The sequence below is a fragment of the Chiroxiphia lanceolata genome, chromosome 1, assembly GCF_009829145.1.
Source record: "Chiroxiphia lanceolata isolate bChiLan1 chromosome 1, bChiLan1.pri, whole genome shotgun sequence".
Classification (NCBI taxonomy): Eukaryota; Metazoa; Chordata; class Aves; order Passeriformes; family Pipridae; genus Chiroxiphia; species Chiroxiphia lanceolata.
This window is the reverse complement of record NC_045637.1, coordinates 90,153,499-90,175,390: the sequence shown is the minus strand read 5'-3', so window position 1 is coordinate 90,175,390 and position 21,892 is coordinate 90,153,499. Positions and strand designations below refer to the sequence as shown.

The following is a 21,892-nucleotide window of genomic DNA, read 5'->3' as shown; positions in this document are numbered from 1 at the left end:
TGTTTGTATTGCCTTCAATATTGTCTGACTCTTCAGTAACACTGCTTCTAAAGAAAGGAAAGAGTCAGCAGCATCACCAAGGTGCACGACCAAGAATCAGAAGACATGGCATCTCTCTCTAGACTAACCTCATGTTGACAGGTGAATCACATGGCCAGATTTACATCAGGCAGTATCATCCTCTGTGAATAGCCCCCTTGTTGCCAGTGGATCCCAGGGTTTGGGTAGCCCTCAAAACACAAAGAAGTCTCCTAATTCTATCTGCAACCCCTTTGGTTTTTGGTTTCTCCAGCTGGAAAAGTGAGATAACCTTACTTGCAAGATTTAGTTCGTGGACAGTTTAAAATGCACTGACAGTTTCAGACAGACAGAAATCAGGAGTATAAAGTATTGCCAGAGATAAATACTTTCAAAGTGGCTTTGTTGTTGTTCTGGCTACTTGCCCACAGTGCTTTGCATGCAATTTAATAGGTAGGAGAAATATTTGATTTAATAGATTTGTAAACTCTTAAGGGGAAAAAAAGAAGAGAAAAAGAATGGTGAAGTAGTTGACTGAGCCAGTATTTAACACCCTTGCAGAGGCGCTCTTCTGGTCCCTTTCAGTTGGGCTGTCATGATACTCAGTGGTCTTAAGAATGGGGAAAAACAGTCATGTGAGGATGGGAAGTGGGTTTTCTCACTCAAAGGATGAACTTAGTCACTATGTCTGGGCTCCACTGTCCTCTTTCATCTACTGTAAGAAATATCCTTCTTTCAGGAGGGGAAAATTTTGCCTTTTGGTTGTACGGAGCACACAACTGATAAGGACTTGAACTGAGAGGGTCACAGTGCAACACCCTCTTGCCATCCTGGGTCTGGAAGCAGCATTGCGTGGGGCTGTGCCCAACAGGAGGAGCTCTGCCTTCTGCATTTCATTTTCCTTCACTGCCATTTCAAGGATTAGTTCAGGCTGGACTGCATGAAAGCAATGTGCACCTGCTTGCATGGAAATGCCTTAGGTTAGGCAGGTTTTGCAAACAAATGTACTCAATACAGGCCAGGCTCCCTGTCCAAAGCCCTAATTAGAGGTGTAAATCACAATTGGTGTAAGGATGCCTCAGGCTGCAGTGACCCTGAAAATTATCATCCTCCCACTCTTCCCTCTGTTCCTACCCCAAGACAGCACTGACAAAGCTACGCAGAGATTATTCTGAGACTAGAATAACAAACTGAGTGGTCTGAAAACAAATACACCCGTAGGAAAGTGAGCAAATGAGTTGTTAAGGTGGCATTCTTAAAACATTTTTAGATGGAACTGTACATAAGTATGTCCTAAGTCCTTGCTTTGTGTGTAAATAGTGGAAGAAAAAGAAGATAAAACAAACTTACTACTGCTAGGAAGGGCAGATCTGACCCACAGTGTCACTGAATGTAATGTTAATACTCCTGATACACAATATTAACTTTTGACTGCACCAGCTGCTATGAACCTGCTCTAAAACTCAAGTCCTAATAAAATATAAAGATCTTCTCACAGACATTTTCCTCACCTTATGCTGGCTTGGTAAGGATCAGAATCAGCACAGTAGAATTTGTGTATGCAGGTAGCAGTCATCATAGAAAAAATAGCATAAGATGAATGCATAAGGTGAACAAACTTCCTGAAGGCACCAGAATTGAAATATGTTTTCTTGTAATATGCACTGAATAATGAGCCCACTTTTAAACAATCAATGACTCAAGGAAAACAACCCACAAAATTAGAAAAAGTCTTACAAAAGTGAAAGGGTCACCGCTAATTTAGAAGTTGTTTTCTACAGATATTTTTCGTGTCCCTACTCTGACATCAGGAAAAAATTTGACTGGTTTCAGGTAGACATTAGCTGTCCTGTCCTTAGATAATCTTTGAGAGCTGAGAGAGCAGGAAATAATGTATACAAATACAGGACACTTGAAAAATATTAACTAAAGCTGGGAATAAACTATTCTCTAATGGAGGTTTCAGACCTGATTAACAAAGAGAAAAAACTGAAGCAGATACTTTCCAAGGGAAATGTATACAACAGAACTATTCCAGGCTTTTATGACTTGATCTTTAAGACTGGCCAAGAAAAGATTTAATTTTGTTTACTTAAACAGCTTACAAAAGAAAAATGTCTCACTGCCCTACTCCTTTTTCAGACAGATTCCAGAGCAGAGGATTAGTTAGTGGTGTGGTCTTACAGTGTGTACACATGTACTACCTCACATCTGAAAGAGGAACTTGGTCAGTTTGCAAAATGAGGAGAAATGCATGTTGGTCCAAGTTCTCTGTTTCTGTCAGCCTCTCTGGGTAAAGCAGCACAGTGGGTGAGGATGTGAGGGAAAAGGTTTTAAGCATTGGTTTCCACTTCTCACTGCAAAAAAAGAAAAAAATAAATTACCCTTTCTGCTTCTACTCGTTCATGTAGGAGCAAACAAATACAGCTTCTGTGAAAACCATGACAGTACTGTAAGTACTAATAGCATCAGTATTACAAATGCATTAGTAACTAAATCCTCCTAACTGGGGGCTGAACCCCTGAGACAGCATGAACCCTGGCACATAGCCTTCCAGACAGACTGTCTGTCTGGGGAGGAAGTTGGAGTGAGTGGCTGCAACCTTCTTGCAGCCAGAGCTACCAAAGGAGACCAGCGCTGCTCAGAATCCCAATAGTGCAAGTTGAGGAGAGCTGTGCCACCAGGGTGCAATGAGTCAACACTGTCTACCAGCAGCTACTTCTGCCAGAGTTCTCCTGGAGGGCTGCCCAAGACTCATAGCTGCCCTCCCTTCACCCACCCTCCTTTCCAGTCTGCATGGCACTGTACTGGACACTTGGCCACTGCAAGGCTTGTTCAGGGTAAGGTGCACACTTAAGGTTGCAGCTTGCCTTCCTTTTGGATGGAATCCTCCCTGCAATTCCTCTCTCACCTTCAACTCTTCTGCTTCACGTGTTCAGAGGCATCCCACTCTGTCCAGCTTCATCTAAAAGCATGCAGAGGATCTTAGAGCCTAGAGTAAAAACATCTTTCAGTTGAAAATTCCCAGTCTTTTCCTAAAGCTTTATAGTGGAAGGTGCTTTGCTCATTGTGTCTTTTTGGCTGTATTATTCTTATTTTGACCAATGCAAGTACAATCTGCTTTTTATGCCAGGGGCTTGCTGATTATATTAAATTTGATTTTGCAGTTTTGAAAGGATTTTTAAGAAAAAATCATCCTATATGAAGAGATCACTGAGGTCACTTAGTCTGTTCAGCCTGAAGGAGACTGAGAGGAGACCTCATCACAGTCTGCAACTTCCTTTTGAGGGGAGGAAGAGGGACAGGCACTGATCTCTTCTCTGTGGTCACCAATGACAGGACCTGGGAGAATGGCCTGAAGTTGTGTCAGGGAAGGTTTAGGCTGGGTATTAGAAAAAGGTTCTTCACCCAGAGGGTACTGGAACAGGCTCCCCAGAGAAGTGGTCACAGCACCAAGACTGACAGTGTTCAAGAAGTGTTAGAATCATACTCTCAGGCCCACGGTGTGACTCTTGGGGATGGTCCTGTGCAGAGTTAAGAGCTGGACTTGATGATCCTTGTGGCTCCTCTCCAACTCAGCATATTCTGTGATTCTGTGAAAATTAGAACAGGACTCAGATTTCCAGACTGAGCCGAGATCTCATTGGTGAACGGTGAATAAGCAAGACCAGATGCCTCACAATAGTGAATTGCACCTAATGCCCTTTTGTAACGTGCCACAATGTGGCAAAAGCTAATCATATCCAGACTCGGTAAGAATAAAATGTTGGATAGGTCATAAAAGACCCAGAAAAGAGAGACAGGTAAAGGTAAACAGGCAGACCCTCAGCTGGTGTGCATTTTGTTATGTTTCATTTTTCACTACAGATCTTACAGTTGCTACAAGGTGTTGGGAGATGTTTTGTAGCCTCTGGTGCATGAAATAAACTTGGTTTGGTCAGGCTGTTGCAGGGATGTGATTTAGCAGAGCAGATAATCCTTTCAGTTCTATTCCTCCATGAGGGTATTTTTACTAAGCATGACATTATGCTGATGTTGGATCCAATGGTTTGCAATGTCACTGTTACCTCTGATCACTCTGATCTTCACAGGCTGAACCATAAATACAAATAAGAATCCAAAAGAAATGTCGAATATGTGTAATGGAAGGCCAGACTCTGGCGCCCAAATTACTTTACTCTTTTACAGACTCCAGTATTGACAGTGATGCCATTTGTGAAATACAAAATTGTCCAACAGAGATTCCCCTGCCAAGGCATTAAATAGGAGATACTGACCCTCAGTGCTTAAACGTGTTTCAATGCAAACTTTTCATTCTAGGATGCTAATTGGAAAAGACAAACAACAAGAAAACCTAACATAATGTCATGGGCTGTTGTACGACCACCTGAGCAAATAAGTTACAGTAGCTGTGCTTGTTTTCTGCAGAACACGGCTAGATTTGATCTTTTCTTTCAGGTAGATGGTACTAAAATTTTACATAAAAGTGTCAGCAGCTTTAAATGTAGCCAGGTAAGAAATACAAAGAGATCAGCTTCAGGGAGGCATATTTGGAGAGTGTAGTCATATTCAGACTCAGTTTTTACCAGGTGCTGCAATGAACCATGATAATATAAAGTGAAAGGATGAAATTCCACACCAGAGTGAATAGTCCAAAAACACACTACTCTGATAGTGTTCCAAATAAGTCAAAGCTTAGATGGTCTGTAAGTGTTGCCTAGGCTTTAGTCAGGTTATCCACATAAGGCTGAAATGTCATTCTTCATGAAAACAGAAACAACAATCAAAAAGTACATTTCTGAAATGATTTCATTTACCACACTGCTTCCCATTGCAGAGCCTACTGGGTTTTACATCAACCAGGCTTTGTTTCAAAAAGCTCAGTATCATGGAGATTTCGGTAGCAAGTTAAAAAGTTACCTTTGAGATAACACCAGACGTGCATCAAGTGTAAACAGTGAGCTCTCTGAACAATTAACATTACAATTATTATCACTAATACATTGTCCGTAGTCTAAAACATGTTTTCATGTTACTCACACAATAACACTAGAAGCCTAGCAAAAGTCTGTTAGTGACTATAATCTCCTATTTTCAATGTTTTGATACCAATCTCCTGAATTTACTCTAATTTCCCTTCTGTTTCTCATAGTATATCACTGGGCACAACCATTTGCTCCCTTTACTCCTAACCTCCATATCATTCAGCTGCAACTTATTTTGACTCCTCTGCTGACTCAACCAAAGACTGAACTGGAAGAAAAGGTCAAATTTCAAGGCATGCTATATATAGAGAGAGATAAATAGATAGATAGATAGATATAGATATGTATCTATCTTTGAGCTGAGGGAGCAGAACAAGTCCGGAAACACACATGCATTCTTTATTATTACTAGTCAGAAAGAAGAGATCCTCCATATACCATTGTAGACTTTGGCTGAAAGAAAATTTTGCTTTTTGATTTAGTTAGTAAAGACAACAAGGGTATTGAGCTCATAGCAATCTCTTCTACTAGAGTAAACAAACACTGATAGAAATGTGAGTAATTCAGCATTGGCTTTGTGGCCAGAATAGCAAATGACATTGGAGAATTAATGTTTCATTGCCCAAGAGCCCACCTATAAATGCAGCTGGAATTAACAACTGCATGCTGGGATGCCTAGCACTAGTGATGAGGGAGATGTAATATGCATTTAGTGCTGTTTGGTTTTCAAAGCAGTATTTTAGCTGGGAATGTTACTCACATTATAAGTTCCTTGGGAGCCAGCAGTTGAATCTGATTTCACAGACAAGCAACATGAGAGCCTAGAAACATTTGATCTACCGGATATTGCTGGCACTGCTTACTGCTGCCTTCTAAGAACACAGACTTCTGTCACGTACTTTCCTTAGGGCACAAATCGCTTTCAGCCTTGCTCAGGAGGAGACGGTTGCTGTAATGAAAATGCAAGTACACCTTATATTATCCAAGAGACATCAAAGACTTCATATATCCTTTGACAGTTATGTAAGATATGATCTGCAATCCTCCCCACTCTCAATTTATACTTCAGAACAATTAGAATATTTATTAGCAAACAGGTGTTGATTAATCAACACAGTAACTGCGACAAGGGCATTGAAGCTGCAAAAGACTAGTCTGCACAGAAACTAGGAATTGAGGACAGTCAGGCAGGTTTTCTTCCTGCAGGGCAATCAAATTTTGCTGAATATTTACATGTCTAAATTTCCTTTCACATCTGCAGCTTCTATCTCTTGAAAAATGGAAAGAGAACTGACAAATATGATTCATAGAGATATTATTGGGAAGGCAGGAAGCAGAGACATTAAATATCCCAATCTGCTATTTTTCACTTCTGAAAATGTGGTAAGAAGGATCAGAATAATGTTCTTGGAAGTAAAGTGATCTTTCAAAAATTAATAACCCATCTGTAAGCAGAAATCAGAGGTCCATGCCCTCCTAATGTCTTCTACTCCAAGTTCACTTTCTTTGAATGGCCTATCACTGCAATATCAGCTACTGGTTTTGTGTCTCTGTATCCAGAAAAACCAGTCAAGTTCTTCAATATATCATCTGCTGCTGCACACAGGGGTGGTCAGTGGCCTTCCACATGCTCTGGCAGGGGAATATATTCAGCATGCAGCACCACAGATGGTTGCACTGATGGCTGGCATGTGGCAGCACAGTCACAGGAGCTAGAGGTCAGTAGTCTCCTTAGATGAGACTTGCTAATAGAGTAAATCTTTGTTTAGGTTCAAGGGAAGACTCCATGTTCAGATGTCCAGACTCTTTTCTTTAGACCTCCTCTTCCTTTCCCCTTGTCCTGTAAAGCGCTCTCCACCTCATGGATGATTAGGAACCTTTCATATGCTGCCTAGCAGAAAAATAAAAAAGTTTTACAATTACTTCATTAACTGTTTTCTTAACCAGCATTTTAGTTATGCTCTGTGCTGTACCAGCATAATTGCTGAGTTTTGAGGAGGTTATTGGGCATTTCAGCATGTTTCTTCTACACTGTAATTGTTGCAGATCATCATACTCCTGGCAAACAATTTGAATTATTTGTGCACTGCTTTAATCCAGCTGAATTCAAAGGAGGCTGACAGAGCAAAGAGGACTCCGTTACATGTTCATGAGAAGAAGTAGTTTACTGGCTTGTATTCACACACACCCACACACCCCCCCTTTTTTACTAAGTTACTGTTAAAATATGAACAATATGCATGTTGACACACACCAGACACAGGAGACCTTGCTTCTGTCATATATATCTTTGTTCCAAGCACTGTCTTGCTATGTGCTCATTGTCAATTAATGCCCAAACTGCACTGGAGCTACTTTGAAAACAGGATTTAAGGTGAGTGGTGCAACTTATGGTATCTGGTCCAGAGGAGGAATCTAAGGAAGCACATCTGAAACATCCAGCCAAAAAATAAGCTTATGTGAGGATAAAGCAAAAGAGCATCAAATGACTGTTTTTAGTTTTCCTAGTCTTTGCTTCTGATAGATGAATGTTTATAGCTGCAGTTTTCAACTATGTTTTAGGTCGATGCAAGACCTAACCCAAGGAATAGCTAAAAGACATGAATCATATTTAAAGCTACATCACACTTCCTTAGTCTAGGCATCAGCACCTGCCACATTTTATAATAGAAGAGGCAAAAGAACCTAACTAATCTAGCCATAAATCATGGGTGGAGGTGAGAGGGAGGGTCTGTTAAATAGAGGTGAGAGGGAGGGAGTGTTAAACCAGCCTACATCTGTGATTTCCATCATGGGCAACGTCACTCAACATGTACAGGGAAAAGAAAGCAGGAATGTAACCAGGCCACCATGAAATCTGAAGAACTTCAGAATGCAGCAGGCTGGCCGAGAAAAGTCGTATCCTCTGTCCTTACTCCCTGTTTTTACTCCTGCCATCAAAGTATAAATGTGCATCCAAAAGCATTCACATAGAGGAGATTAGTGAAAGAAATGGGGCTAGCAGAAAGCAAAGCAAACAAATACAAAGCACATTTGATGGTGGAGGTGGCACATCATACATGCTCTTCTCAGGATGGGGAAAAATGAAGATCCTAACCCTCCCTCAGGCATTTACTTTCAAACTGTCCTTTACACTCACTTATTTTCTTACAAATACTGTGCAGATTGTTTGGCTGACAAATGCTAACTTGGAAAAGCACTAGCTCTCACCTTTCTTATAGCAGCCTAAAGTCCTTTCTGCTGCCTTTTCCTTAGCTCCTTGATCAGTTATCATTCTTACCATCCCAAGACTGTTACTGATGTCAAGTAACCCCTAGTTCATGGCTATAACTTTGCTATTCTATTCTATTACTTTTTTTTTTACTAGTTTGTTGTATGGACTCCATTGTAACATTATGTTCTTTCAAATTAGCCCTGCTGGAGAATTCTAATCAGAGAAGTGAGTGTATTCTCCATTATATTTCCAGACTGCAAAGACCAAGTAAGAGAATGATGCATGGCACAATGGACTCTCATCAAGGCTTAGAGAAAGATGCCAAATGAAGACTACAGAGAAGTGAAAGACTAGTTTTGGTTTGCAGATGTCAGTGCATTACCCAAGATCTTCTCTTGCATTCTTTAAGCAGTAAGGTTTGTGGGGGTTTATGCTGGTTTTGAGATAATGGAAAAGGATTTTTTTTTTTTTAATTACCTGCTGATTGTGAGGGGTTTCAATCCAGCTAGAAGGTTTTGTTCAAGAATTAGCTGTTGCACGTGAGGCTGTGCCTGTAGGCATAACAGTTTGCACCAAAAGAACCCAACTCTCTGAGAGCGTGAGTTCAGAAGATAACAGCTTTGAAGTGCAAAGCCTCAACCAAGGCCACTTCTGCAAATGTAACCCCTGATTTAAGAAATGGCAGTAAACATTCCTCCCCCCTTTATAGGTCGCAACTTTTATTATACAGTGTACTATTTAACATCTTCTTGATCAAACTGTCTCTGAATTTTGTAACGTTACTGCCTCGGAATTACATAATACATGCTGATATTGGGTAACACTGTAATCCACCTTCCCCCAATTTTTTAAGTAACCAGAAATATATAAGAAAGCTTACAGATTTTTTAAGATATGTGCCAACATAGCAAAGAAATTATCCAGCTTTTCAGGAAGTCTGCTTTGTACGGCAGTGTTTCAACTCCTTTTGACATTCTTAGTAATTTACTGTATTCCTACTACTGCTACTTTTCTGTCTGTTTCCTCCACCTCCAGATCCAATTGCTGAAATCAAGGCATTATGTCAGAACCACAGTAGGCATCCCCCTTCCCTAACTCCCCTCAAGGCAGAGTGTAAAGACCTTGCACACCAAAACGTGCTGGAACCAGTCAGATTCAACAAGTAAAACTTTTTCCTGGAGGCACAACATTTTCATGGTGAAGGATCTCCATTTTAACTTAGTGGGACTACAGTGGAGAAACCTTCCATGGCAGGATTTTCCTGAGGCTTCCTTTCCTCAAGGGAGGAAAAAGCCGATTCAGTTAAAAAAAAATTATATATATATATATATATATATATATAAAAGTATATTAAAAAATACAAATATTTTACCAGAGCAGTTCATAGAACATGAATATCAAAAGCTTTGTTATTTCATGATTCAGGTTTATCCCACACTGGACCAGAGATAAAACCTCCATGAAGCGGGCAGGAATTTCTACTGCAGGCTTAGGTGTCTTCTGCAGCATCTAATGCTGGATACACAGAAAGAATACTATCAGAAGAACAAGAATTAAGAAATCAGTGTCTTAGGAAACATAGTAACAAGAATAATTACCCTGCTGATATTACTGAATTTGTACAATATAAGCATTCCCTAACCACTGGGAGCCATCCAAAATTGCTTTGCAAAAGAAAGTTTCATCAACCTTTACCCACATTTTCCCTGTACTTACAAAAGCTCTGTCAGTTGCAGTAGCTTGTGAATTTTTTTGGAAGTAAAACCAGAGGCTGTCCCTTTTAAGGCCCTCTACCAGTAGCCTTAGGGCATCATCAAACATTGTCTCTCCAGGACGAAAGAGTCCAGTGTTGGGTAGCTCTAACCGAACAAAATAGCAAAAAAAGGGTCAAATCCAAGCATTGCTGTGGGAAAAAAGCACAGAGCATGGTCCTGTTTCCCAGTCAAGGCAATTGTTTGCCACCCTAAAGAACACTATCTCACCTCCTATAATGTGGCATAGTCTGACACAAGACCACATGCCCCCTCCTCACAGAAAGTAGCACTACAGTGTCAGAATTGTAACTGGCTCCCCTTACAAAGTCATCCTCTGTTCTGCTGAGAGGGACTGATGAAAGTGAATTGACCTGGAAAGTGTCCTGCTTACTTTGAAAGCAAGGGAGAGGATTTCTGTAAATCATGATGGTTTTTTACTTCAGTCCAGTCTTGACTTACAAGTCATTAAAAATTACCTTGATTTGAAGCAGGAATTTTTCCAGTGTTTTTTATTTCCTCCCTCAAAAGCCTGTTCTGTTCCTCCAGGCTTACACATAGCCTCAGAGGGCCTTCTGTTTCCAGTAGGGTTCATATTGGCTGAGCACATGAAAAGCAGCCTTGATGGTGGGTGGCTTTCTGCTGTGAAGTGTGACACCAACCTCCGCCTTCCCTTGACACTCACACCTGCTCCATATAATTCACATCATGCTCTTAAAAACGAGTTCAGAAAACCCTTTGATACAAGTTCATCAAGGTCTTACTCAGCCAGAGGGATACATATGATTTACCCACAATGAACCTGCCAAGAGGCCAGTCTGCTTAGTACAATAGGCTGCAGTTTTGCACCAGTGGGTTTCAGCTGAGAACCAAACAGGTGTAACAAATTGGGCACAGTGTGCCCACCACATCAAACACAGACAACTCCTGAATAATAAACAGGTCATGGGAACCTTATAAAGCTCTTTTTTTGCGTCTTAATGAATGCAAGAGATGCATATTCACAGCATGTGGTTGCGTTTTGGCCAAAAACAAACACAAAACAAAAAACCTAAACAAACAAAACAAAAAAAAACCACACAAAAACCCAACAAAACAACAACAAACACAAAAAGAAGAGAGACAGGCTCTGAGCTGATCCTTCTTCCAATAAACTCAGTAGGAGTTTTGCTGTGTTCATCAAAACAGTTTGGTCCCTACTTTCACAGACGAGTTTCCTTTCCCCCACATCGCCTGCTCAAAATATCAATAAGAGACAGCAGGTCAGTTTGAGTAGAAAGGGGAAAGAAGATTTACCAAAATGAAAAGAGAGAAAGAAGGTATTAAATCTTCCCAGGAGTCATTTCACCAACCTAATATCAATTTACAACTAATACTGAAGCAGAAAGACAGGAATTTGATTCATATGCTCTGTGAACACAAAATAGGCCAAGTACATAGATATTTAAAGATTCCTAAAGTGCCAGCTGAAACTGATGCCAGTAATAATTTGAAAAAGGATAAATTTTTTCTGAATAATATCTGCTGTAAGACAGTAGATTTCTGTAGTTTTTCCACAGAGGATGATGCAATGCCTCGTGAACAATAGATTAGGAATCATAATCATGATTCACCAGTTATATTTGCAATACAGATTGCCTCTAGACTTATAATTTGTTTCCCTTCTTAAAAGATACTTTCCTTGTTCAGTTAGCAGATGTTGCTTACTGCATGATCACACCTAGTGTGCAATTAAGAACTGTTTATATCTAAAAAGGCTCAACCTAAGCAAAGCTTAAACCTTGGAGTTCTGTGTTTTCAAGCTTCCACTGTTTCTTTAATGAATTAACTATGATTTCTTAGGAGGTGGGGGAGAGGGAGGAGGGACCTGTTTGTTAAATGCTTGTTGAATCTTTTTTGCCATTTTTGTCCTTTCTTTTCATGTGCTCTATCTCTGTCCTATGCCTTTGCTCACTGAATCTAAGCACGTTTCCACCAATTCTGAGTCCCACTTCTGATCTTTCTCAGCAGCTTCCAATCTCAGACTTCAGGGGGATTACCAAATTTTTTCCTCCTGAGAACAAAATTCTCTTCTGCCTCCTCTTTCTCCCCTGTTTTAGCAGTGCTTCAGCCATTCAGCCTGGACTTTTTCTAAATAAATTAACCTATTTCTAAAACCATGCCCAAGGCATACCCTCAGCAGGGCACGTGGCATTCACTCTCACAGAGAGCACTTGGCCAAAAAGTGGATCTGGTGAGAGTTATCATAATTTCTCAACAGGCTTGGCCAAAGACAGAATGCAGAACAAGGGTTTGGGGTAACCTTTGCAATAAGTGGTGCCATTTATTAACCCTGCCTGTAATTACACGAGTCAATAAGAAACAAGCTAGTTGTGCCCAGGCAGCTTTCCACTGACGTACGGGAACAAGCACAGCTGCCTGAAATGAGCCCGCTCTCTTTGGCGAACATTCAGTAATGGATTTGCTGCACCTAAAGCAGTTTTATTTCAACACTTGCTTTTAAAAAGCAGCAACCGGTTGTCCACACCCCGGTGATCTGTGTAATTGAGTTCATGACATAATAACACAGTGTTTACTAAGAAAGTGGCAGATGGCAGTTATTGGCTCTTTTCTTTTTTTCTTTTTTTTTTAAGAAAAAGGGAATATATATATATCACGGTTATACTCAGGGTATTCCTGTTGAAAACAACTTTTATTTAGTAGAGGATATTAAAGCTTGTTTAAGTAATGTGTACTCCATGAGAGAAGTGGCAGATGGAGTTAAGAAGCTCACCTGTTGTTTTACGTAAAAACACTGTCTAATAAGAGGTTGTGTGTTTTAAAAGACGTGTTCCTGACATAATTTGTAATCCTTTCCTGGAGAGAGGACATAAACACTGTGACAAAGGTGGCACAGCTCTGAGGAGAGGGCACTTCTCCAAGGCAGAAGGGCTGGGCTTGCAAAAAGGAAAGGTTGTTTCTTTATAAAAACAGCTGCTGAATCTCAAGGGGTGAGAGAAATAAGGGCAACCACATCATGGAGCTTTATGCTCAGCTCCATTAAAACAGCAGATACAGAGGAGGCAGATCACAGTTGCAAGGTGCCCATGAAGGACAGAGATTTTCATTGGGCATTCAAAAGGACAAACTCCCAAAAGAGAAGGAACTCTCTTATTAAATCCATAATTAAATTGCACTGGGCTGAAATTGCTGGCTCTGCAGACCTATCTGATGGACTGTATTTTCTTAGCAGGTCGAAATAGAAATGCCTAGCCACCTTTTCAGGAGCCAAGATGTGGTCAAGATCAAAGAGCAGCAACTTTCAGACTGCTTCTTCTGAATAGTGTTTTGCTAGGTACATGTGACAGATTGTGTAAATCACATAAACCTTAGGTCTGCAGACCCCTCTTGTTCCCTGATGATGCAGATGGGTCTGTTCTTTGCCAGCCATTGATTCATCTCTTTCTTCCCTCAGCCTCAGAGGACAGAACTGTTTAAACCCTTTCAGGTTGTTTCCACTTCTCTCAGACCAAATTCCACCTTCCCTGTCCCACAGTGTCTGGGAAATGGAGGCAGTCTCCCCAGTGTTGTCTGAAGCGAGTATAGCACATTTGTCTTGGTGGCCACCAAGGCTTTCAGTGGCTGTTTTCAGTGACTACTTTTCTACAGATATGCAAGAATGGTGCGGGTTTGGGGAAATTATTTGTACTCTAGAGGCAGATGGTTTAATAATAGTGGTCAGACAACATTGTATCAAAAAAAACCCAAACAAACAAAGAAACAAACCAGACCAGTGGGAAAGCATATATTAATTAATAACAATTTGAGTAAGATTTGAAGAAGAAACTTGTAAAAGTTGACTAGTGTGGCCCTTTAGGTGGCAAAACATTAATGGAACGTTTTCTACCTTGAGTATTTAAATTGAAATTACTATTCTAGGCTGGGCCACATATTGCAACACAGGATCAGCATTTCCTGCCATGAAATCAGTGAAAGTAATTCAGAAAGCTGGAAGCAGAGAAGATGGCAATGAGAAAATTATCCTTAGATTTTTCCTTAAATGATGCAGATGTAACAAAGTATGACATTAGGTTTATGAAAACATTCTGTCTGATGCAACACCTGCTTATGGGCAGACAACAAGAGTATTTCCTTTCTGTTATGCAGTCTGGTGCTTACTGCCAGCACTGGCTTTGCAGTAGAACAAGGCTGCCTCAAAATGTTTTGCTCAGCTAAATCTCATGGACCTTGGCCTTTAGAGTCTGGGTGTTTGTGTATGCAGAAAGGACCCAAATGTTGCATCTGAATTAATACGAGCCTTCATGAAGATTCAGTAAGCTCTGTTCCTTTCTAAACTGAACAATTCACTGAATACTAGACTTCAGAAAATAAACCTCACAACCCTTGGAGTAAGATCTCTGGCCTGCAATGAGTATTTAACCACCACATAAGCAGAGTCAGTCTTTACCTTCATAATGTAATTACTTTGAGCCTGGAAGAGTAGTAACAAAAAGAATACCTCTTCAGGATATGCTCTAGTTAGCTGTTTAGGATGTTCTCTAGGGAAGTGAGAATCACAAATTAAAATGTACTTGAGCAATAAAGAATTATGAATGTTTTTATATCCCCTTTCAAAAACGAGTGGCTAAAAAGCAGCCACCATCATTTCATGCAGAGCTGTGATATAATTGCTAGAGGCCTAGAGTTATGTTTCCAGGTCTCCTAGGACAGCATGAAGATTTTGGGGATCTGTTTTTAGACAGAAGCATCTCAAACTGATATTAAATAGCTGAATCCTCCTGGAAAAGAGCCCTTTGCCTACCACCCTAATCACAACTGTTTCCCCCAGGCAAGGCAGATGCTGCTGAAGTAGGGCCTGAATAAAATCCAAAACATTTTCATTTCCTTGATTTGATTTTTAAAACACAAAACCAGAACCTGTACTGCATTCATTACAGTTCGAGGTTGCTTTTAAACAGCTCTGCATTCAGCAGCATTCCATGCTCCATTTAGCAAATTTCTATTTTTCAGTTTTGCAGACCAGCAATTGCTGAATTGTCAAAAAACGCATTTTACTCTAATGGGCAACTCTAAGACAGATACTGTGCTGTGCCCACCTGGGTTGCTAGTGAGCAGCAAGAGGGTGCCAAGTGCATGACAGAAGCAGTGATTTGCTGGCAGAAATGTAAACACAGCAGGAGAGACTGGGCTACTCGTAATATAAAAATAAAAAAGTACAAGAGCTTTTGATACCACACTTAAGGAAAAAAGTAATAGTGGGAGCTGACAGGGAACAGACTGTCTGCCCAAACACTTAAGCAGCATTGAAGGAGAAGAAAACCAGAAACTGGAAAAACATCCAGCCTATATCTGACATGGCTAATGACAACTATTCATCTAGGTTCTCACTCTCTTTGCCACCATCTCAGGAACTTCTCTGTGAAACTTTGGTTGGCATATCACAGCTGCTAGGACAGCACAAGGATGTGGGGCTGACAGGACCACAGCATCTTCCTCCAGGGAGATTGAATGAATGTGCCAACTCCACTGCAGCAACCGTTGCTCAGGCCTGAGGCTGTAAGTGTGCAGTTACTCACTTGCTTTTATTTTGAGACCAAAGGCCACTCTCTCGAGAGCTCGACCTGTCCTTGGCAGGGGTTATCTTGGTGTTTGCTGTTGATGGAGACTTGGGGAAAGAAGACAGAGGTGGAAGTGGGGCTTCAGAACTCAAAAATGATTTGAAAAAAACCCCAAACAAACAACTTGCTCCATGTAAGTTCAGCTATTTGTCAATCTACATAAATGTAAAAAAAAATATAATTTACAAAAAAGTATAGTGCACTCACTTGCTATTACAAAAATCAAGTATTTTAGACATCACTGTATAAAAATAGCCCGTGACATCAGCTCTGTTTTTCATCAGCTCCAGAAAAAGCTGTGGGCTACAAGGGATGCGTGTGGAGTTGGAGGCATTTCTAGGTTGCGGATCGAGGACTGTTGGGAATAAAATCAAGTACTAAGTCTGTCTCATTCATTCAGGGAACAAAATTTACTACAGGGGAAGGAAGCAAACAGAAGCAGCTAATTTCTCTCACAGTGCCATGCTTTAGACACTCTCCCTGCATCGCCAAACAGGGAGGCTCTGCCTCTGTAAGAGCCAATTCATGTTTTCTCTCAGATGACCTTTAAGAGAGCCCAGAAAGACTAAACAAGGCTGGAAGAATTCAGACTCTGAGGCTAAACAGTAAAAACTTTCCAAATAGCCCCAAGAGCCACATAGTGCCAGCAGACCCACTGACAGCAGTGTTAGCTGCAAATATCCTGTGCCAGCTTTCGTATCTCCTCCTTCTCCTTACCTTCTCCTCTCCCACAGAACCAAACTGTGTGTGACCTTTCGGAGGCTATTTTCTGTCATGTTCCTGAGCCTTAAGAGATTCAGATTTTTAAGTCTTTATCTACATCTGCAGCAAATGGGGACTTGGACAGCAAATTCTGAAGCCATGAAATAACCAGACTGAATAAAACTTATGGCTATGCCTTCTTTTTAAAAAAAAGTACCAACTCATTACATTACAAGATTTGTAATCTAAATGATAGCACATAGCACAAACCTGTTTCATTAGTGAGAAAACAACAACAGTAAGAAAAAGACATGTTGTGAAATCACTAATCTCTCATTAAGGGACAGCTGTGTGTTTTCACAGAAGATATCACTCTGGGTACCAGTTGAGATCACAGCGTGTTCACATACAAGAATTGAAATCAATTCAAGAGAAAGCATGAGCAGGTTGTAACTGCATCTCTCTTCCCTGCAGGAGGTTTCAAAATAATGAGACATATTCTGAAAAATCCATTTTTTTTTTCAGAATATGGCTTAGAAATCTTATTCAAAGAGGAGTTGCTAAAGGAAAGAGCTGTCACAGTTTGCATATTATTTTATCAAGGAAGTAACCACAAACAAAATGCTCTCAGTATCCTTGTATTACAGTTACCTTTTGCATGTAGTGCTTAGCTCATGAGTTTTCATGCCAGTAAAGTTGCATGAAGAGTACTTCTGCGTGCTCACCAGATAACAGCTCCTCTTTGTCCTCCGGTGTTATCAAGCCAGAAATCCCACCACTGCCTGCTCAGCCAGCCCTGAGTCACACACTGGCAGGGTCCAGGCGAGGGAAGGTGGAGCTCTTGCCCCACCATTCCAAGCTGTAGGTTGTGCTCAAGGCTGGGCTTTTGCTCAGTTTATCATATATTAATTTCCACACACCACTTTAAGACTGTGTGGTGCGTGACTCAGTCGTATGAACAGATAAGTGGTGTCAAGTGTAGCAAACAGCCTCAGAACAGCTTATTTAGTAAACTAGTCAGCAAATACCTACAAATAAGGGAAGAGTCTAAAGAAGTCTGGAATTCCTTGTGAATGAATCACAAAAACTAAAACCTACCCAAATTTAGCACGTTGTATTTTCCAAGCTGAAGTAACGTACCAAAGTGAAATATTCAAAGTTTGCAAAGGCAACTCATCCCCAGCTCTTTTGCATAGACAGATGTCAAAGCCCTTTGCCAAATAGGTCAATATCTTTACACTCCCTTTACACTCACCTTTTTAAGTAGGGTGACAGAGGCTGGCCTGTGGAGGGTCAGCCTCCAAGCAAGAAGTGCAGCCAAGGGCAGAACAAAAGTCCCTTTTGTCACCCACAAGTGACTCCAGTCTAAAAATCCAGATACTCCCTTGTGTTTTGGGGTGGGGAAGGAAGGCTGTTGTTTCGACTTCAGATTTGTGCTTTGAATTTAATATGCTTTGAACCTAATAAATCTAACTATTCATTTTTGCCCCTTATCAAATATATACTAAAAAAAAACTTTCATAAGAGAATTTGTTTGTTTAAACCAAAAGCAATCACTCCTGCTGTAATTAGTCCTTAGGTCCATCAGGCAGGGATCCAGCACTTAATATGTAAATGGCCCCATCCCACCTGTTATCAGAATTTTGAGTAAAATTCATATGATCCTACTGCTGAACACCACAACAGAATTGTCATAGGACACAGGGGCCTTGCAGAGGCTGGAGGAGACACTGGAAGAGACCATCTGTTTGCATTCCCCAGTGAAAAGCTGGTTTGTGAGCTTATGGGCCAATGGTGCACAACAACATACAGCAGAGCTATAGGGGAGAAGGCACAAACTGTGATAGAGCAAATGATCACAACCTTGGCTTCAAAGAATACCCCACACTCTGCATCATAGTTTACTCCTCTTCTCCTACCCAGATCTCTTCTCTGGGGCAGACTCTTCCAAGACCATTGTCACTAAGGAAAATGGAGGAAAATGGTATCAGGCAAAACATTTGAGAGGTGAAGAGGTGAAGGATGAGTCTACTGTGTTTGTCCTCCTCAACTGCTGAAAGCAGGAACACAGAATAACTACAGAAACTCCATGAGAACTGCCAGCAGAACATTTAAATGTGACTGTTCTGTTTCATGGAGTCCTTATTACAGAAGCTCTTGGTGGTGAGGGTGGAGGATTGCAGTACACAAACAAGGTGCTCCATTTCTCCATGTTCCTTTTAAATAAGTTTTTCCCAGGAGTTTCACTGGTACTGCAACAGATGTTACTTCATGTGATGCCTAGAGTTGCCTAATTTAGTTTACTGTTTCCATCCCTTCCAGTCCAGATTCTTACCCCAAGTTTTTAGTGGAAAATTGAAGTCCATTTAGAGGGAGACTGAAAAAACCCATCAAAAAGATACTCGTTCCTCTACACCATGCTCATGTGAACAGCACCACAGGTTGCTTACACTGTGAAAACATGTTTTTCTACAACATCAAGTCCATCTTCCTTGCAAGCAACGGAGGGATGGAAGGCTCTTGTGTACTCTGTATGTTTTATGCACCCAGAATTAGCCAAGAACTGCCTGAAAAATAACTAGTAAAACCTTTCCTTCAACCGGCTTCAAAGAGGTTTAACATATTTGTGCAGTATACAAATGAGATGTCTTTTACACACAATTTAATATACAAAACAGGAGAAATACAGGTTTCATACAGTGACAGTCATATTTACACTCTTAGAAAGGCCAGCTATTCTACCAGGGAAAGTTGTCAGCTGCAGAAAAAAGGACAACACTTCCTCATCTAAAAGACAATGAGCAACTGTGGGTTTTTTTACTTCTGGCCATTATCAGTTTTCTCAGCTGTTTTTATCTAAACTCTGTTTGCCATCAGAGGCTTTTAATGCATAGTAGCACACCAATATAAGTAGATGCAAGAATCACACCTTAGACAATGCAGAGTGCAAGGATTTCACCTTCATCCATTGCTTTTATTGATAGTTCTGATGAACTAGACCAGTCAGAAGTAGAAACTTTAACCTTCCATTAGTAATGGAAAATCACCAGCATGGTAATCCATATGCTAACAACTGTCAGCTTTTGGGGTAAAACCATATCAAAAGAGGGTAAAACAATCCAGGGAAGAGCCACTGCTGTTTTTCTCTAATGCTTTCACTCTTCTCTCCAATGCTGTAAGAGGGAATCTCTGAGCTTACAAACTCACTTGCCCTGTGCCTGGCTCCCTTCCAGATGGGGAAACACATGAATACAGCAGCTGGAGACATGAGAAGACTCTGGACAAAGAAAAGAGGTTAAATAGAAAATGTTTAAACTCCTTTTTTTACAGCTTGAAGAAATCTCTTGCTAAGGGCCTGAAGCCAGAGACTGCAGAACTTTTAAGGGCCCCTTTTGTATCATTCTCAGCCCAGAATATTTATCCTCTGTCTTTTTCACAGAACACAGGAGGGAGAGGATTTTGCTAATAGAACAAGGAACCTTACCACTCCACTAATTTCCAAAGGTTCTGCTGTGATTAGGACAAACTCTTCCTTTAGGCCAGGGCAGTGTTGTTCTCAATACCACCTGCAGACAACACACAAAGCTGCCTCCCTGCTGTGTCTGCTTGGCATTGCTGCTTCCTGCACTAGTTCCTGCACCTTCAAGGGCAGCTGCTAGCCTCTGGAAACCACCTTTCTCTTTGAAAATCATGGACATCATCATCATCTGGTTGTTTAGAAAAGGCACACTAAATGTTTCCCTGGAAAGTCCAAAAGTTCCTTATTGCTCTCTGATAAGTATCTGACAATTATTAATAACAGTGTCTTGCAACAACCCAGGGAAAGGATGTAGCACTTCCCTGTCCTCAAGGTCTTAAAAGGACAGGCATGCCTAGACCAATGCCACACTAAGCAAATGCTGAGTATCTAGCCCTTGTTGGAGGGTCTAAAGACACGTGTTTCTGACAGGGTTTTCCCTGCCTCTCCCCAAGCTGGGTGGGGGCCGTTTTGAAGCAGGCAAACACGCAACTGTGGCTTTGGGGTGTTTCTGAAGACCCCTTCCCAGTGCCACCCAAGAAAGTGCTTTGAAAATCTAGAGTTAAGCTATGGGATGCACTGTTTGGTGCAGCACATGAGGACACACCTAGGAGCTTAGTCTACTTTATTTCTCTGTCATATTGCAAAGAATATGGATCCCTCTGTTTTTTCAAGCTTCACACCTTCTACAGCCCCAGTTTGCCCTCCATGGCTACTCACTCAGGAGAGCAGCCGGGCAGGTCGGGTTCAGCAGCTCTCCCGCAAGCTGTGGGAACAGGGAACAATGCAGGGGTTTAGACCTGTGTCAGAGCTTTTGACCACAGGAGTCCTCCAAGCCCTCAACCAACACATAAACAGCTAACAACAATAAAAAAACCATCCTTAAGCACATTAAAGTAAATTAGAAAGGATAATATCTAAGCTAGTGTCAAGTTATCCAAAGCGGAGAGCAAAACAAATGGATTGGCTATTGGGGGTTTGTCCCATGTGTAGTCAGAAGAATTGATATCCTATTCTATTATGTTGTGAACATGTTGAATCTAAAAAAAGAATAAATGTTATCAGAAAATTCTTCATCTCCCTGTGTAAGGGCTGATAAGAAATACTGTATGATATTTGCTATCACTGCTTTTGTACAAGTCTTTTAGCAAAGACAATAACAGGAGGAGAAAGTCAAAATGCAGTCCATTTTGTTTAGCTTCAACTTAATAATCACAGTCCACTTTGTTTAGATATGACTTAATAATTGCTACAGTTTCATGCAATGAAGTCCACAAATTCATTCTCTCACCAGGTTTGTAGATTGTCTGTAAACAGCTGAAAAGAATACTAAATCTGAGTTCTTAATTCAGAAAGATTTCCCTAAAAATTTCTCACAGGAATTCTCAAGCTATATATTCTTTGTGATCACATTGCTGTGAATAGTCAGTACTCAAAGTACAAGGCAGACTGCTTAAGTCTGAATGGCCTGATGGAGCACATGAAATTATTTCTGAAAAAACTTTGTTTATACATCTCAGCTGCACATCACAAAGGAAAGCCACATTAAGAATAGAAGGTCATAACGGTTATATAAAAATTACAAAGATAAAAAATAATGAAATAGTCACAGAACACTTTTCAGTAAAAAAAAATACTGCTAAGTTGACTGATTATAGACATCAAATCAATAGAAACCAGTATCAATGGACTACCTCCTAAAACAGTCTTGCATGTATGACCAGTCCCAGCAACTAATGTATTTTCCAGTACTTAAGACACACTAGTGTAGAAGACGTGTCTCTTCTCAGAAAGGGAAATGAGAGAAACTTGGTACCAACTGCATTCCCTGCTGCTGGGGGTCAGACAGCTCTGGCTGCTGCATCTAATATTGTTTCTCTGTTCTGGCAGGGCCAGGCACGGTGGTGACAGCAGACCATGAAGCAGGAGTAGAAGAGAGTCTATAAAATAATTTGAATCTGAAGTTCCTCTTACCTTTTCAATTTCAGGAAGGAAAAAATTTGTCAATAAGTCTGTACCTTTGAAGGCATTTTATTGCATGCCTAAATGCAATTCTGTGCTAATAGGACATTATTTGGCTTACAAAG

At 40.7% G+C, this 21,892-nt stretch overlaps 1 protein-coding gene across 8 annotated transcripts in view; it reads right to left on the bottom strand.

Annotated features, from left to right (window-relative positions):
- Nucleotides 1-21,892, bottom strand: part of TMEM170B (transmembrane protein 170B) — a 105,454-nt gene that overhangs the window by 29,627 nt on the left and 53,935 nt on the right. The window contains exon 7 of one of the 8 annotated variants that reach the window (XR_004357269.1): nt 18,714-18,855. The exons of the other annotated variants lie outside the window; for them this stretch is intronic. The gene's annotated coding sequence lies outside the window, so the exon portion shown is untranslated. Of the gene's footprint in view, nt 1-18,713; nt 18,856-21,892 lie in introns of those variants that run through there. 8 annotated transcript variants of the gene reach the window in all.